We start from the raw sequence: 17,831 nt of genomic DNA, 5'->3' as shown, positions 1-17,831 counted from the left end.
CGAACCCACAACTTCATGGTTCCCATTCGGATTCGCCTCTGCTGCGCCACAACGGGAACTCCAAGGAAACAACCTGAAAGAGCAGGAAGACGATAAAGAGAAAGACATTGCATGCTCTAACAGCTTGTTTTGCTTTCTCACTGGGGGACTTACATCTTTACAAATTGACTTGCATCAGGCAGATAGAGGAGATGGTTCCTGTGCTTGGGGATTTCATAGCCTGAGCGTGTAACTCTACACCCTAGATCCCAAGGGGGTTTTTTTGTTTGTATTTTTTAAATTGAAGTATAGTTGATTTACAGGGTTGTGTTAGTTTCAGGTGAATAGCAAAGTGAATCATTTATACATACATATTGATTACTTTTCTGATTGTTTTCCAGTATAGGTTATTACAAGATATTGAATATAGTTCTCTGTGCTATGCAGTAGATCCTTGTTGTTTATCTACTTTGTATATAGTAATGTGTATCTGTTAATCCCAAACTCCTATTTTATCCCTCCCCTCCCCCTTTGGTAACCAACCATAAGCTTGTTTTCTATGTCTGTAAGTCTATTTTGTAAATAAATTCATTTGTATCATTTTCTAGATTCTATGTATGTGATATCAAATGATATTTGTCTTTGACTTACTTCAGTTAATATAATAGTCTTTTGGTCCATCTATGTTGCTACAAATCGCATCATTTAATTTTTTTATGGCTGAGTAATTTACCATTGTGTGTATATATATATATATATATATATATATATATATATACCACATCTTCTTTATCCATTTATCTGTTGATGGACACTTAGGTTGCTTCCATGTCTTGGCTGTTGTAAATAGTGCCACTATAAACTTTGGGGTGCATACATCTTTTTGAATTAGAGTCTTTGTCTTTTCCGGATATACACCCAGAGTGGGATTGCTGGATCATGCAGTAACTCAATTTTAATTTTTTTTTCAAGGAACCTCCATGCTGTTCTCCGTAATAGCTGTGCCATTTTACATTCCCCAAACAGTGGGGAAGGATTCCCTTTTCTCCACATCCTTGCCAACATTTGTTATTTGTGGGTTTTTTTTGATGATGGTCATTTTGACAGGTGTGAGGTGATATCTCATTGTGGTTTCCATGTGCATTTCCTTGATTAGTGATGTTGAACATCTTTTCATGTGTCTGCTGTCCACCTGCATTTTCCCTTTGGCAAAAAGTCTGTTTGGTTCTTCTGCCCATCTTTTAATTGGGTTGCTTATTTGTTTTTGATGTTGGGTTGTATGAACTGTTTTTACATGTTGGCAATTAACCCCATATCAGTCATATCACTTGCCAACATTTTATCTCATTCAGTAGGCTGTCTTTTTGTTTTGTTGATGGTTTCCTTTGCTGTGCAAAAGTTTTTAAGTTTAATTAGGTCCCATTTATTCTTGCTTTTGTTTCCTTTGCCTTAAGATACAGATCCAAAAAAAATACTGCTATGGTTTATATCAAAGAGCGTTCTGCCTATGCTTTCCTCTAGGAGTTTTATCATCTTACACTTATGTCTTTAATCTGTTTTGAGTTTATTTGTGTGTATGGTGGAAGAGAACATTCTAACTTCATTATTTTACATGTAGCTGCCTAGTTTTCCCAGAATGACTTATTGAAGTAACTGTCTTTTCTGCGCTGTATATTCTTGCCTCCTTTGTCATAGATAAATTGATCATAAGTGGGTGGGTTTATTTCTGGGCTTTCTATCCCGTTCCATATGTATCATTTATCAATAGATCCCTAGCCTTAAGAGGAAGCATGGGAACCAATATTTAATGAGGGCTGATGTGTGCAGGTACCAGGCTAAATCCCATTCATTCATTCCTTTGACTCAACCATGATCACTTTGTGTTATACGCCACCTTTGAAAGAGAAGCTATACAGGGTGTTTATTTTCCCAGTTGGTAAGCGACAGCTGGAATTTGAACCCACTTCCAAAGGCCAGGCTTTTGCTGTTACAGTACAATAAACTGATCAGCCAGACCGGATTCCAAAACTAGGCTTAAGAATTTGGTCACTAAGAATTTGGGGAACTTTGGGTCAGTAACATTGAGCAGAGCCTGATATTAAGAGAGGCCCAGTATAGTGGCAGAGAAGTCCCCAGGCTAAAGGCACCTGGGGGCCTCTCACACTCAAAGGATAACAGTAGGAAGATCCGTAGAAGGATGTGTTTAGGACCAGCACAGGTTCCTGTAGCCTCCTCACATGTTACACAGCACCAGCTTTCCTAAAGACCACCCACACAGGTGAGTCCTGGGGCATTAGTGGTTCGCCCACTGCTGTACCCTGGGCAGCCCTTGAGTCTTTGGGACCTCAGGTTCCTCATCTTCAAGGTAGACAATTATCCTGAGGTCTCTTCCAGCTCTCATATCCTCATTCTAGGTCCTTTCCTACTGCTGTCCTTTGAGGAGCCTGATTGCTTTATAAAATGTTTCTCAACTGTGGGTCACCACCTCCAAGGATCTCATCCATTGGGGCTAATGTCACTGCAGCACTATTAGTCTAGAGAGATGCACAATGAAAAGAATTGTCCATGGTCAAATAAATTTGGGGAATGTGTCTTGAAGATCTGCAATGCCCTGAGGAGTCTCGCAGATGGCCATGACCTTAGTTTTCCCTGCAGTACTCGTGACCCTCTCATGGAACATGCTTTGAGAACCATTGGACTAAGGGCATCGAAATCCATCTTGAGATAGTTTTTAAAACTCCCACAGGAGAAGAACCACTTACACATGGACAGTCAGGACCCCTGGGCAGAATGAGCAAACCAGGGACTTGGCAAAGTATTAAAGAAAGTCACGTGGAAAGGGCAAGCCTGTTCATGTTTCGAGAGCAGAGAGCTGAGTGGCTTCACTTGCTAGGGCTGCCCTAACAAAAACCACAGACCAGGTGGCTGAAACAACAGTTATTTTCTTACAATTCTGAAGTCTTGAAGTCCAAGATCAAAGTGTCAGCAATGCCAGATCCAAGCCATGTCTGTGACCTACACCACAGCTCACAGCAACACCAGATCCTTAACCCACTGAGCGAGGCCAGGGATAGAACCCACATCTTCATGGTTCCTAGTCAGGTTAGTTACCGCTGAGCCATGACGGGAATTCTGAGAAACACTTTTTGAACACTTGTCTCAAGACTCTTTGTACATCTGTCAAGGCCACGATGTAAAGGAACACATGAGGTCATAGGAAGGATAAAACATTCACACAGTGAACTGAAGTGTGAAGGAGAGTGTCGGGAGTCTAATCACCACCAGCACTCTTGCACTTTCTCCATGTAAGGCGGCAGGATCAGCACTTTGAATGCTTTATTCATTTAAAGCCCATGATAACCTGTAGGAGGTCCGTGCGATTATTTATCTTCATTTGCAGATGAAGGTGCCGAGGCACACAGGTCTCAAAGAGGGTAAGGAGGGGAGCTAGGATTCAAAGTCCAGTGAGTCTGGATCCAGGTCCCAAGCTTTTAACTACTAAGCATGTCACAGTACACTGTGCAGTGCCTCTAGCCTGTGGGGTCCCAAGAGACAAGCACAGCAAGTGTTTTCAGGATCAGAGATAGGAGAGTGTTCTTTTCGCTGGAATAAGATGGGCAGAATGAGGGCAGTATCAGGGAGGACTTCATGGAAGAGGGTCCATTCTTGCCTAAACTTGAGAAATGAGCATTTGGATGCATGGAGATGGAGGGCCCAAGAGACTGAAGAGAAATTGTCTATCAAATGTTGGCCAAGAGTTAGCCCTGACCTTTGCCAACTTACATTAGGTTAAACATGCTTCTGCCCCCAGCCCTACACTTTGCTGGGCTTTGAATGTCATAACTGTACATACATTTATGAAAGAACCCTCTGCATCTCTGTCTCTTGAAATCTGATGCCCAGTGCTGGCTCAGTGCAACCTGTAATCCTAAACATCACTCTGGGACTGACCTCAGTGGGACATTTCTCCTTCCCTCTCACCCATGACCTTGAAACCAAAGGCTACTGCATTCAAGTGCAATGAAGGTGTGTGGATTACGCTGCCAGTGGTACCTGGGATGAACCCTACTTGGAACTGGGGAAGCTTGAGCTGTAGAGGTGGAACAGAAACACCTCTGACTCGAATCCAGCCGAAACCCAGATTGGGACTTGAACCCATGTGCCAGAACCTACGTTTGTTTTTTTTGTTTTTTGTTTTTTTTTTTTTTTTTAATTAGAATCACTCACCTGGTGTCTGGACTACTGAGGCTCAGGTTCTCTGTGTCTCAGCACAGATGGAATTCAGTGAGAGACAAAGTGATAGGTAAGAAATAGATTTATTAAGATAGGACACTTGTGAGGAATACAAGCAGGCAGGCAAGAAGGCTCTGCCCTGAGGATTAGGTAGGCTACGTTTTTATGATCCAAGGAAAGTGGGGAGGGGAGAAAGACCTCCTTCTTCCTCATTTGTTGGGTAGACATCAGGCTTATATCCCTAGATCCTCCTTTGTTTTGGGTGAGAATATTTGACCCTATGAGGTCAAACTAGGACTGTCATGGTGCTTCTCCAAATCAGCAGAAGGGTAGCATATTCAAAAATATATTGAATCATCTCACGTTTCCACATACTGAAGGTCTCCTACTTTGAAATGTCATCTTCCCTTATATTCCTGTCCTAAGAATTACTGTTTTGCTGAACTTGAATCCGGGCCTCATTTTATCTTTCGCTTAATGACCTGAGGTGTATCTCGTGCTTTTATTTATGGTTTTTTAGTTAAGCAAGCCTGCTTCATTCCATGATGTTCAGTAGCTTCCTTGAACGGTCATTAACTTAGAGTGGTCTCCTGAAGTTCCCTAGGGTTCCCTCTCCATCTATGGTCCCCTACCGAGACGTCTGCAACTACCTGTGTTACTGTCCTACTTTATCCCTATCAGAGGCATGTAGGGAAAAGAAAAGAGATCAAGCCTATGACAGTGGCACTTTCAGCTGCAAAGTCAGGAGCATATTTTTGTGCCATATACAGCACATAGGTTTGAATTTGTAACAAGACAACATAGTTACAACTGTGCCTCTAGCGACGTCATTTTTTTTTTTTTTTTAGAACAAAAAAGATTATGTACACCATTTTATGGAGCTGTTCAAAGATAGAACATCTGGAGAAATATATCAGATTTCACATTAAAAGCACTTTCATCTGCTCAATGGCATTGCTGATGAAATGCTGTTAAACTAATAGATTTGGTTTAGACAAGGTAAAAGATGCACTGAAAGAATTCTGTAAAGCCACAAAAGATCCTGAAAAAGTGAGCTGTAGTCTTGGAGTGAAATAATATTAATTTTGAATTTTCAGTCACTATACACTATGAACTATTGTTCACTGCTCTTAACATTACAAAAAATCAAAGTCATCTAAATTTGTCTAATTTAAGAGGATCAAAATATATACGTATTTTTGACTTTTAAAAATAGTTTTTATTTTTATTTTTAAAATGATTTTTTTTCCATTATAGCTGGTTTACAGTGTTCTGTCAATTGTCTACTGTACAGCAAAGTGAACCAGTCACACATACATAGAGACATTCTTTTTCTCACATTATCCTCCATCATGCTCCAGCATAAGTAACTAGTTCCCAGTTTTATACAGCGGGACAAAACATTTTTACAAGATTACAGAAACTGGCTTTCCTCAATGAAAATGCATGTGAAATATGCAACAGAAATAGCATTCCAATAAAATATAAAGGATGAGAACAATGAAACAAAAATATTTTGCATGACTAAGAAGAAGAAATTCACATACAAATAATCCCAAACTAACTTGTTTGCAAACTATTTTTTGGCCACTTTAGGTCAAAGTATAGTCTTGATTGAGGGAGGTCAGAACAAATTGACCCACATACTGCTTTTAGGGAAGTGTCCTCGAAAGAGAAAGAAAAATTCAAGAAATACTGTTATATTCCAGATATTGCTTTAAAAGATAATGAAAACTGCCATGTAAGGGATATTTACATAATAAATTTATTTAATAAAATGAAGACATTTTGTAATATTTTCTTTAATAACTAATTACATGTGACCCCAAGAGTAGTTGAATGTAATAGATAAAATGCAGATTTTTTTCTGAATGTAAGCGTTGCTTTGAAAAGCCTTGTTGATAATCAGGTGCTACCCCTTCTCAGAACAGAATTTCTTCAGATTGAAATTAAAAACTCTGAGTTAACAGTGACTCAAGAAAGCTTGTCTAACTTGACATTACTGACAATAGAAAATGAATTATATTAAGAATCTTGATTACAGAGAGTAAATTTTAAGTATTCTCATCACACACACACACCCAAAACTATGTGAGGTGATGGATGGGTTAATAATTTGATTGTGGTGATCATTTCACAGTGCATTCGTGTATCATCATTTTGTATGCTTTAAAGATGTAAAATACTGGAGTTCCTGTCGTGGCTCAGTGGTTAACAAATCTGACTAGGAACCATGAGGTTACAGGTTCAATCCCTGGCCTTGCTCAGTGGGTTAAGGATCCAGCATTGCCGTGAGCTGTGGTGTAGGTCAAAGACGAGGCCCCGAGCTGCTGTGGCTCTGGCATAGGCTGGCAGCTACAGCTCCGATTAGACTCCTAGCTGGGGATCCTCCATACGCCGTGGGACCAGCACTAGAAAAGACAAAAAAAAATAAAAAAATAAAGATGTAAAATACTTATTTTTAATTGCATCTTTGTAAAGCCAGGGACAGGGGGAGTCCTTTTTTTTTTTTTTTTTTAATTTTAAGCAGTATAGTTGATTTGCAACATTAGTTTCAAGTGTACAGTGTAGTGATGCAGTGTTTTTACATTATATTCCATTAAAAATTATTACATGTTAGTGGCTATAATTCCCTGTGCTATACATTATATCCCTGTTGCTTATCTATTTTATACATAGTAGTTTGTTTGTAGTTTGTATCCCTTAATCCCATACCCTATTTTGCCCCTCTCCACTTCTCCCCACTGGTAACCAGTAGTTTATTTCCTGTAACTGTGAGTCTGTTTCTCTTTTGCTGTATACATTCATTTGTAGTCATTTTTAGACTCCACATATAAGTGACATATACAGTATTTATCTTTGAGTTCGCTGAGCATAATATTCTCTAGATCTGTCCATGTTGCTGCAAATGGCAGAATTTCATTCTTTTTTATGGCTGAGTGATAGTCCATTATATATCTTCTTTATCCATTATATCTATACACCTCCATTGATGGACACTTGGGTTGTTTTGATATCTTGGCTATTGTAAATAGTGCTGTTATGAACATTGGGGGGGGTGCATGTCTTTTCAAATTAGTGTTTTCATTTTTTTCTGGATATATACCCAAGGGTGGAATTGCTGGTAGTTCTATTTTCAGTTTTTTGAGGAACCTCCATAGTGTACTCCATAGTGGCTGCACCATTTTAATGCCCACCGACATTGTGTAAGGGTTCCTTTTCTCTACATCCTCTCCAACATTAGCTATTTGTAGACTTTTCGATGATGGCCATTTTGACAAGTATGAGGTGATATCTTGTTTTGATTTCTTAATAATTATTGATGTTGAGCATCTTTTCATGTGTCTATTTGCCATCTGTATGTCTTCTTTGGAAAAGCGTTCAGGTCTTTTGCCTGTTTCTTTATTGGGTTGTTTATTTTTTATATTGAATTGTATGAGCTATTTATATGTTTTGCATACTAACCCCCTCATCATTCATATTGTTTGCAAACATGTTCTTCCATTCCATAGGTTGTTTTTCATTTTGTTGATGGTTTCCTTTGCTGTGCAAAAGCTTTTAAATTTAATTAGGTCCATTTGTTTATTTTCATTTTTATTTCTTTTGCCTTAGGAGGCAGATCCAAAAACATATTGCTGCAGTTTATGTCGAAGAATGTTCTGCCTGTGTTCTCTTATAGAAGTTTTATGGTTTCAGGCCTTACATTTAGGTCTTTAATCTATTTTTAATTTATTTTTGTATATGGTATGAGGAAATGTTCTAATCTCATTCTTTTATATACGGTTGTCCAGTTTTCCCAGCACCACTTATTGGAGAGACCATCTTTTCTGCATTGTATATTCTTGCCTCTTTTGTTTAGATTAATTGGCCACAGGTGTGTGGGTGGAGGAATTTTGATTATGAAAACACAGTAAGGTTCAAATGAAGGCAAGAAAAATAAATTCTATAGAATAAATACATATTATAAATACATATATATTATATGTCTTAGCTTTAGCCATCCAGACGTCACTGGCCCAACAACAGAACACCCAGAAATAACCAATGATAATTAAATTCAGTCATCTTCAGTATTTTTACCAACTTAACAAATCATATAAAACTCATGACTTTATGGATGCCTCATTTAAAGGTATAAAAGTGTATTTTGTTTTCAGGAAGACAAAGCATATTTTATAACAGTTTAACAGTGTCACTTAGAACTTTTACTTATTTAAAGACATCTGGTATGTGGTACTTTGGCCCCTGACCCTGCAGACATGGGGAGGGGGCTGCTCAGATCCTGCCTTCAATTCCCCTGAAGAGAATAAGGGGGAGGTGAGAAAGAGACAGAAACACATTTCCCTCGGGGTGAGAGGGAGAGTTACCGGCCCCCAAAGCCAGTCCCCACTTCCCCATCTGTTTTGATTTACTCTCATTTCCTCAGTCTATGCTCTGCTGTCAGCCTCTTCCCCACGTTCCCAGATGCTGCTGGTCTGGCTCAACCCCGAGCTTCCGGCAGAGTGGGGAAAGCAGAGGGTTTCCCTGGGAAAATATGCTCTGAGATGCTATCAGAGCTAAAAATATGCAGCCACTAAGCTCCACCCTCATTAGTGAGAATAAAACCCAGGGATTTCTGCCTTCTGGAGTTTCAGACCAACAGGAAAAGGGGAAATCAGAGCCCCAGTTGGAGCATTTATTAAACACTTCTGGCAAGGAGCCCAGCCTTTCTTGAGCTGGAGAAAGCTCCGTGGACTCACTGGGGCTGCAGTGAGGCAGGGGCTGACTGCCGGGTGCAGCCCATCCAAGGCTGCCACAGGTTCTTCTTTAATTTACTCCTCCTGTCATCAGCATCCTCATTCTGTACTCAAAGGTGTTGGTTCAGAGAACAACCACACCAAGGGCTCTTTTCAGATCATCCTGGGGCCCCAGGCTCCCTCTTGTCCCTTTTGAGATGCTCACACCTGTGCCTCTCTGCCAGGAACCTGCCCCACCTCCCCATCTTCACGGATGCAGGCCTCCAATCAACCTTCAAGCCTCACTTAAAATGCCCTTCCTGGAGTAACTGTTGGGGCACAGCGGTACAAACCCAACTAGTATCCATGAGGACCTGAGTTCAGTCCCTGGCCCTGCTCAGTGGGTTAAGGATCCAGCTTTGCCATAAGCTGTGGTCTAGGTGACATTTGCAGCTCCAGTTCTGCGTTGCTGTGGCAGCTGGAGCTCCGATTTGACCCCTAGCCTGGGGACTTCCATATGCTAGAGGTGCAGCCCTACAAAGCAAAAACAAAAAACAAAACCACCCTTCCTCCTGGACACCTAGGTCCCAGTTGCTCAGTTAAATACTCTCTGCACATTCCATATTTGACCTTCTTGCCGTTTGTCAAAATTACCCCTCAGCATTAATTGTGTGACCATTTACTGAATACAGTCCATGACTATAGATCGCATCTGTCTTGCTCACCACATTGAAAGTGTTGCATCTGAAGTTCCCAGCGGCTCAGCGGAAACAAATCTGACTAGTATTCTTGAGGACACAGGTTCGATCCTTGGCCTCACTCAGTGGGTTAAAGGATCTGGCATTGCCATGAGCTGTGGTGTAGGTCACAGACATGGCTCAGATCTGGCATGGCTGTGGCTGGTGGCATAGGCAAACAGCTACACCTCCAATTTGACCCCTAACCTGGGAACCCTCATATGCCCCAAGTGCGGCCCTAAAAAGACAAAAAAAAAAAAAAAAAAAAAAGAAGAATATTCCATCTATGTCTGCTGAATGTGTCAGTCCCCTGTCCCCTCAAAAAAAAAGCTCACCGTGTAATTGGTGTCAGCAAGTTGGGCCTGCCTTAAAACAGCAGCTGTCCTAAAAGAGAAGAGAAGAAAGGACTGATTGTCTGGCGTCGACTGTAGGCATTATGGTTGTTCTCCATAGGGCAGTAGGGAGGGGCCGGAGGTGGGACAGAAGCGGGAGAGACAGGGACAGAGTCAGGGCTGGGCGGGAGGTCTGGGGCCAGCATGCAGGCAGGGCCTGTGGGGAGCTCTTCCTGGTAGTGTTAGTATCTCTCTCTTGGGACCCTCCTCAGCCAAAATGCGGGTGAAAAGGAGTAACTGATGAAAAGCTGGGTTCTTGAAAACTCAGCTTTGACAGGAACTAGCAAATTCTTTCTCTCTCTGAACATCGGCTTCCTCATGGATAAGAATCAGACCTATTTCTGCTGTTGCAGTGACAATCAAATGATAGTATGCACACAGTCTTTTAGCACGGCATTGGAAAAGGTTTGGGGAACCAAGCCTCTTCTTACTCTCTTGGTGCAAATGGGAGAGGATGGAGCCCTCTATTATTGCTGCTTTAACAAATTACCACCTGCTGCAGCTTTAAAAAATCACCCCGAATTTAGTGGTTTCCAGCAACACAAATTTATTATCTTACAATTACGGATATCGGACTATCACAGTCTTTCGACTTAAGTGCTAGGCTAGAAATCAAGGTGTCAAAATTTCCTTGGGTCATTTTGAGGACTGGACATGCTCCATGTTCTCATGAGGATGGCAGTTACAAGGGTGTATACATTTGTAAAAATACATTGGTCTTCACACATCATTCGAACATCTGTGCACTATTCTTAATGAAGTGGTGCCTCAGCAAAATGTATAAATATTTCGGCGTTCCTGTCGTGGCTCAGAGGTTAGCAAACCCAACTAGCATCCATGAGGACTTAGGTTCAATCCCTGGTATCGCTCAGTGAGTTAAGGACCCAGCGTTGCTGTGAGCTGTGGTGTAGGTCACAGACTTGGCTCAGATCCAACATTGCTGAGTTCGTGGTATAGGCCAGCGGCTACAGCTCAGATTGGACCCTTAGCCTGGGAACCTCCATATGCCATGGGTGTGGCCCTAAAAAGACAAAAAGATCCCCCCCCCAAAAAAATTAGGTTTTTTTGCTTTGGCCAAAAGCCAGAAATTATTAACCTTGGGTCCCCATGAAATTCAGTGCAAAGTGTGTGTGGGTACTAGGTGTGTGCCTCTTTCTGGGCCAAATGTTCACAATTTTTGTTATATTCTTAAGGGGATGTGGGCCCCCTAAAAAGTTCAAAATTACCAGTAAAGCCCTTCCCAAAAATGAAGACCTCTCACTCATGGTTCTCCCAGGGCTTGATTCAAGGTCAGACCCCGCTGTGCAGACCAGGCATTCTGGAAATGCAGGACAGAGATGCGGAGGCACAAACATATTTATTGGACTGGTTGCAAAACAAACAGCGACATTTTTCTTTGGGCAGCAAACTGTAGATAATTATCTGCAGCCAGTTTTTAGCTCAGTTTTAAAAAGGCTTGGCTTTCTATTGGCCCAGCAACTCGGCCTGCAGCCAATCCAGAGGCAGGAGGCTCTGCCCCTCCCCTGCCTCTCCATCCACACCAGGACCTCCGCCGTGGTGGAGGGACTGCTTAGCCCCCTGCCCCACCTGACAAGGCAGGAGGAAACCTTAACTGTCGCTCTGGATTCCTCTGGGACCTCTCATCCAGGCCCGGCTTGCAAACCAGAATTTCCAGTGTGACTGTGCTGGCAGTAAGTTAATTAGCAGCCGATGAGGCCTGAGCGCTGGCTACAGTGGATCTATCCAAGGGGGCAGGGTGAGGCATCTGGTCCTCTCTCTCCCCTTCCTTGGTAAGAGGAGGATAGGAGGGAGGCATCTCAGGGAGTGGAAGTAAAAGCCCCGTGGGGTGGGAATCCAGAAACTGAAACCCCAACCCCCAAATAACTTTGTTGCTGTATATATTGAGTGTTTAGTGGATACATGCCAGGCTGAGTGCTCTATAAGAACTTTACATAAAAGAATGGGCTCTAATCCAGACTGCCTAGGTGTGCATCCCAGGACAGTCACTTTGTAGCTGTGTGGCCCCACGGTCAGTTCTTAATCTCTCTGTGTGCTTGGACCCTCCTGTGTAATATGGCCATAACAATGAGTACTTACCCTAAACTCTTCAGCATAGCTTCTGACCTGGCTCCTGCCTAGCCCTCTGATATATATATATATATATATATATATATATATATTTTTTTTTTTGAGATACGTCCACTTCCCATAGTTTATCCTTTCCAGTGTACAATTCACTGGTTTCTCCTATCGTCACAAAGCTATGCTACAGTCACCTCTATCTCATTCTAGAACATTTACATCACCCCCAAAAGAAACCTTATACCCATTAACAGTCACTCCATACTCCCCCTCTCCCAGCCCTGGAAGTCATTAATCTGCTTTTCGTCTCTATGGTTGTGCATATCCTGGACCCGTCCTATAAATGGCATTATAATGGCCTTTAATATCTGACCTCTTTCACTTAGCATGATGTTTTCACAATTCATGCATGTTGCACCAGGAGGTATTCGTTCCTCTTCATGGCCAAATAATATTCCATCGAATGCACATACCGTACATTCTTTATCCGTTTATCAGTTGATGAACACTTAGGGTGTTTCTACTTTGGGGCTACTGTGAATAATGCTACTGTGACTTTTGTGTATAAGTTTTTGTGTGCACATGTGTTTTTACTTCTCTTGGGTATGTACTAGGAATGGATGATTTTGTCTTGAACCACTCTTCCACTGCTCATCAAAAGGGCCTTCCTTCTATTCCTCAAACAAACCAAGGGTACTCATACCTCAGGACCTTTGCACTAGCTATCTCCTCTGTCTGGGAGGCTCTTCCCCCAAATTTTCCCATAGCCCCTCATTATTAGTCAGATCTCAGGAGGTTTTTTTGTTTGTTTGTTTCTGGTTTTTTTTTTTTTTTTTTTTTTTTTTTTACTGCTGCACCCTCGACAAACGGAGGTTCCCAGGCTAGGGGTCGAATTAGAGCTACAGCTGCCGGCCTATACCACAGCCACAGCAATGGGGGCTCTGAGCCATGTCTGCAAGGTACACCACAGTCACAGCAATGCCGGATCCCCAACACCCTGAGCAAGGCCAGGGAGCAAACCCGCATCCTCCTGAATGCCAGTCGGATTTGTTTCCTCTGTGCCACAAGAGGAACTCCAGTCAGATCTCAGTTTAAACATCACCACCTCCATAAGCCCTTCCCAGCCCATTTTATTAGTCATTCTCTGTCTCTTACCCTATTTTATTTTCTTTACACCTATTATGACACTCTGATTTACTGTTTTTAAATTTGTTTGCATGTTTGTAACCCATATACCCCTTCTAGAACGTAAGCTCCAGGAGAGTAGGATCTTGTCCACGATGACAGCAGCTTTCCCCGAATGCTAGAACAGTGCCCGACATGCAGTAAGTACCTATTAAACATTAGTTATTGTTACTTGGTCCCTCAGAACAAACTTAAGAAGTAGGTACTGCTGTTATCCTCATGTCGCAAATGAAGAAATTGAGACTCGGAGAAAGTGACTTGGCCAAAATCCCACAAGTAGGAAGTGCCAGAGCCTGGGTTTGATTCCACGACTGTCTGGCTCAAGAGCTGGTGCCTCTTGTACAGATCTATTGCTTACTGTAGCTCCTGGACCTCACAAACCAACTGTCCCAGCAGGGTTTTCTCTGCGCTTGAACAAGAGAGAGGGAAAGGAGACATGTGGAGACACTCTGGTCTGGCAGCACCGGGAGACCTGGCTCCAGGGGCAGGTGGTAGAAACACTCCCACCCTAGGAGCTTTGGCTGAAGGAAGGGCTCATCGGAGCCACCAGCCATTCCTTGACCTCCTCCCTCCAGCACACTCCCTAAAGTCGCAAACTTCACCTGCAGTGCCACAGTCACTCAGGTGAACTTTGCTTTGCACAAACTCCAGCAAGGACAGTGAAAATGAGTAACTTCATTAAGTGCTGTAACACTTTTCATGTATTAATTAACTGACATCCTTGATTAACCTGATGAGGTATGTAACATATTGTCCTCTTATAATCAAGGTCCAAGGACGTGAAGTAACCTGCTCAAAGGTGCACGGCTAGAGAATGGTAGAAGCAGGACATCAGCCCAGCTTGTCCAAGTCTAAGTTCCCACTTGTAATCACTACTCTGCCCTGCATCTCAGTAGTGAGTTTGAGAATAAGGCCTCATTTGTGGAAGAATCCACTGGGTAGCTGTCAGACCTTAGACAACCCACACAAGCTCTCTGGCCCTTAGTTGCATTGTCTGCATAAATGGACAAGAATCAGATTCTCTCCCAAATGTGTTCTTTAGAATCAGGTGTTAATAGTATTACGCATGTGTGGGGGTGGAGGGGGGGTAGAAGTTCCATGATCAGCAGGGTTTGGAACACTCTGGGTTAAACTAAAGTAGTTAGAGTTCTTTACAGCGGGACTTCTCAGTGCCATTAATATGCTAATGAGCAATGAGCATCTCTAAGAGGAGCATTGAGGATGTAGCATTTCCCAAACTTTTTTGAACACAGATCAACATGGAGTGGTGTTTCATGGAACACAATTTGGGAAACGCTCACTAAAGATGTCTGGTTTTTTCCCTGAGATCAGAGAGAATTCTCTTTCCTTATTTTCACTTGCTGCAAAGAGAGGGACTTATAGACATTCACAGACCCCTTCAGACCCATAGGGTCTTTGAGGGCATTTAGTGTAGAAACAAAACAGGGAACCTATTTACTGAGCCAGGTCTGTGGTGATGACCTAACTTGTCTTTCATGATTCTCAAAACAGCAGGTTTCATTTAAGAAGGTGGTGTATTGTTGTAGCTAAAAGTGCTAGCTTTGGAGTCAAACAAAAATGGGTTGGCATCTTAGCTGTGCCATGGAATAGCCGGAGCTGGGTGAACATGCGCCAGCCACCTAGCCTCTCTGTGCCTCAGTTTCCAGACCTGTAAAGTGGATAACGTGACTCCTACCTCAAAAGGGTATTATGGGAGTTCCCATCGTGGTGCAGTGGAAACGAATCCGACTAGGAACAATGAGGTTGTAGGTTCAATCCCTGGCCTTGCTCAGTGGGTTAAGGATCCAGCATTGCTGTGAGCTGTGGTGTAGGTTGCAGATGCGGCTTGGATCTGACATTGCTGTGGCTCTGGCGTAGGCCGGTGGCTACAGCTCCGATTAGACCCCTAGCCTGGGAACCTCCATATGCCGTGGGTGCGGCCCTCAAAAGACAAAAAAAAAAAAGAAAGGTATTGTGAGGGTTTGCTGTTATAGTAAATAAGCAGCACTGGCATGTAGTGTTCTACAGGAGGTGACCTTATTATCATGATCACCTCCGCCATCTCTATTTTACAGATAAGACAGCTGAGACCTAGGACAGATAATAACTGGCCTAATAAGGCCACAAAGCTATCGTGGGTGGCCACAGTGAGACCCAAGATACCACCTGAAATCTGATCTTCCTCCCCAGGGTCTTCAAAGGAGGCTAAGCCAGGCCCCAGCTTGAAAAGGAAACCCCTCTGCCCCCACCCCCCTGACACTTCCCATTGCGTGCCACTTGGGAGCACGTGGCAATTCTCCCTGAGACTCATGTGGTACCAGCCATGACGGAGTGTTCAGACCCAAATGGCAGCAAGGCGCCTATGTCCCAGGGCTCTGACAAAGGGCCCTGGAGAGCCAAGAAGGTCCTGAGCCCTTGGGTGTCCCTTCAAGAGCCACCCCAGCAGGGAGACAGCCTGGAGGCCGGGGGACACATTTCCAGGTTCTTGCCCTGAATCAATGAAAGAAGCTCCTCTTCAAAGAGTTGTGGGTATTGTCCTTTCACATAACTTTGGGAAAAAAGTTTTGATACCTACCCTATTCCCATCAAAATCAATCTTTCATTTTCATAGCATGTAATGAGGAACCTGAGATTCACATAGGAAGAATCTACCTCAGGTCCCAGCATGTAGGTGGCAGAATGGGGATTAAAACTCACATGATCTGCTTTTAATACTAGCCTCTCAGATATCAGTCTGATTTTTATTTTTTAAAATACAAAGGGAAAACAGAGCCTAAGTTTGTCCCTGTTTTTGTGTGTGTGTGCTTTTTTTTAGGGCCACACCCGAGGCATATGGAAGTTCCCAGCCTAGGGACTGAATCAGAGCTGCAGCTGCCAGCCTACACCACAGCCACAGCAATGCGGAATCTGAGCCATGTCTGTGACCTACACCACGGTTCACGGCAATGCCAGATCCTTAACCCACTGAATGAGGCTGGGGATTGAACCTGTGTCCTCATGGATACTAATTGGATTCATTTCTGCTGCACCACAAGGGGAACTCCCTTGTCCCTCTTTTTTTTTTTTTTTTTTTTTCCTTTTTGGTCTTTTTGCCTTTTCTAGGGCCACAGAAATGTGGAGGTCCCCAGGCTAGGGGTCTAATCGGAGCTGTAGCCGCCAGCCTATGCCAGAGCCACAGCAACATGGGATCCGAGGCTCCTCTGCGACCTACACCACAGCTCACAGCAACACTGGATCCTTAACCTTCTGAGCAAGGCCAGGGATCGAACCCGCGACCTCATGGTTCCTAATTGGATTCATCAACCACTGAGTAACAACGGGAACTCCCCTTTTCCCTCATTGTTAAGCTGAGTCTTCCCACTTGAGACTCAGTCACCCACCTGCCTCAAAGTTCGCCATGCCCCTCCCCTCCCTGTTCCCACATACCAGATGCTGAAGAGCCAAACAGGCATAGGGGACAGGCATCCCCACAGTCCCCTGGGTCCCCCATTCCAAGGCTGCTGACCAGAGCAGTGACTCAGACCAGTGGGAGGCAGGAACAAGGATGAGACTGCAGTCTGGGCTGTGAGGACCCTCTGGAGATCCGACCTGGACGCTTCTTACCTGCGTGACCTTGAACAAGTCGCCAGACCGCTTAGTCTCACCATCCTCAGTTGTAACACTAGGGTAACTTCATGTACCTCTTGAGATTGCTGTAAGGATTAGAGGTCTCTGCATGCAAAGAACCTGTGACATAGAAGTCATGCAACAAGGAACAGTTCGCATCAGTGTTATTATTTTAACTGTAGCTGGTTTGCAGTAAGATCTGAAGTTCTTCATACACGAAGTACAGTAGGCTCTCTGCACACCCACCAAGGCCAGGCGATGCTGCCCTTCCACATACATTCCCTGGAGTGCGCTCTGCCCTCCGTGGTAATGTGAGACTGCCTCCACCTGCAGGCAGGTATTTATGGGGGATCCCATAAACACAGGGTAATTAGCCTGGGAAGAGTGGTCAGGAAATGGCTCTGCCATCAGGCTGCTGGGTTTCATCGTGGCCCCACTATTTAATTGCAGACTAGTTATTTCCTAAGCCTCAGTTTTCTCATCTCTGAAATGGGCATCCGAGCAGTACCTAAGTCCTAGGCTTATTGTGAGGAGTAAATGGGATAATGTAGGTGAAATCTTCGGTGCACTGGCTCAGCCTTAAAAACGTGACCAAAAAGCAATACTTCATATTATTTGCCCTAAGGTCAGCCCTTTCTACCCAGAAAGAAAGCATAGTAGGAGAAAAAAGTGCTGGATCAGGATTCCAGTGACTTTGAGTGAAGTACCGATTCTGCTATGAATTATCAGAATGATGTTGGACATGACCTTGCCTCTCTCGGGGCCTCAGTTTCCCCATCTGCCAACTAGGAGGGTTGGATTCATTGAGCCCTCAAGCTGTAATTCTGAAGGAGAGCTGGGGAGAAGACTGCCTGGCCACTCCATGTGGTTTCCCGGTGGTCCCAGGCCTCCCAGCTCCCCTG

Source organism: Sus scrofa, chromosome 16 (assembly GCF_000003025.6).
Source record: "Sus scrofa isolate TJ Tabasco breed Duroc chromosome 16, Sscrofa11.1, whole genome shotgun sequence".
In the NCBI taxonomy this organism is placed as follows: Eukaryota; Metazoa; Chordata; class Mammalia; order Artiodactyla; family Suidae; genus Sus; species Sus scrofa.
Note: the sequence above shows the minus strand (reverse complement) of the source record.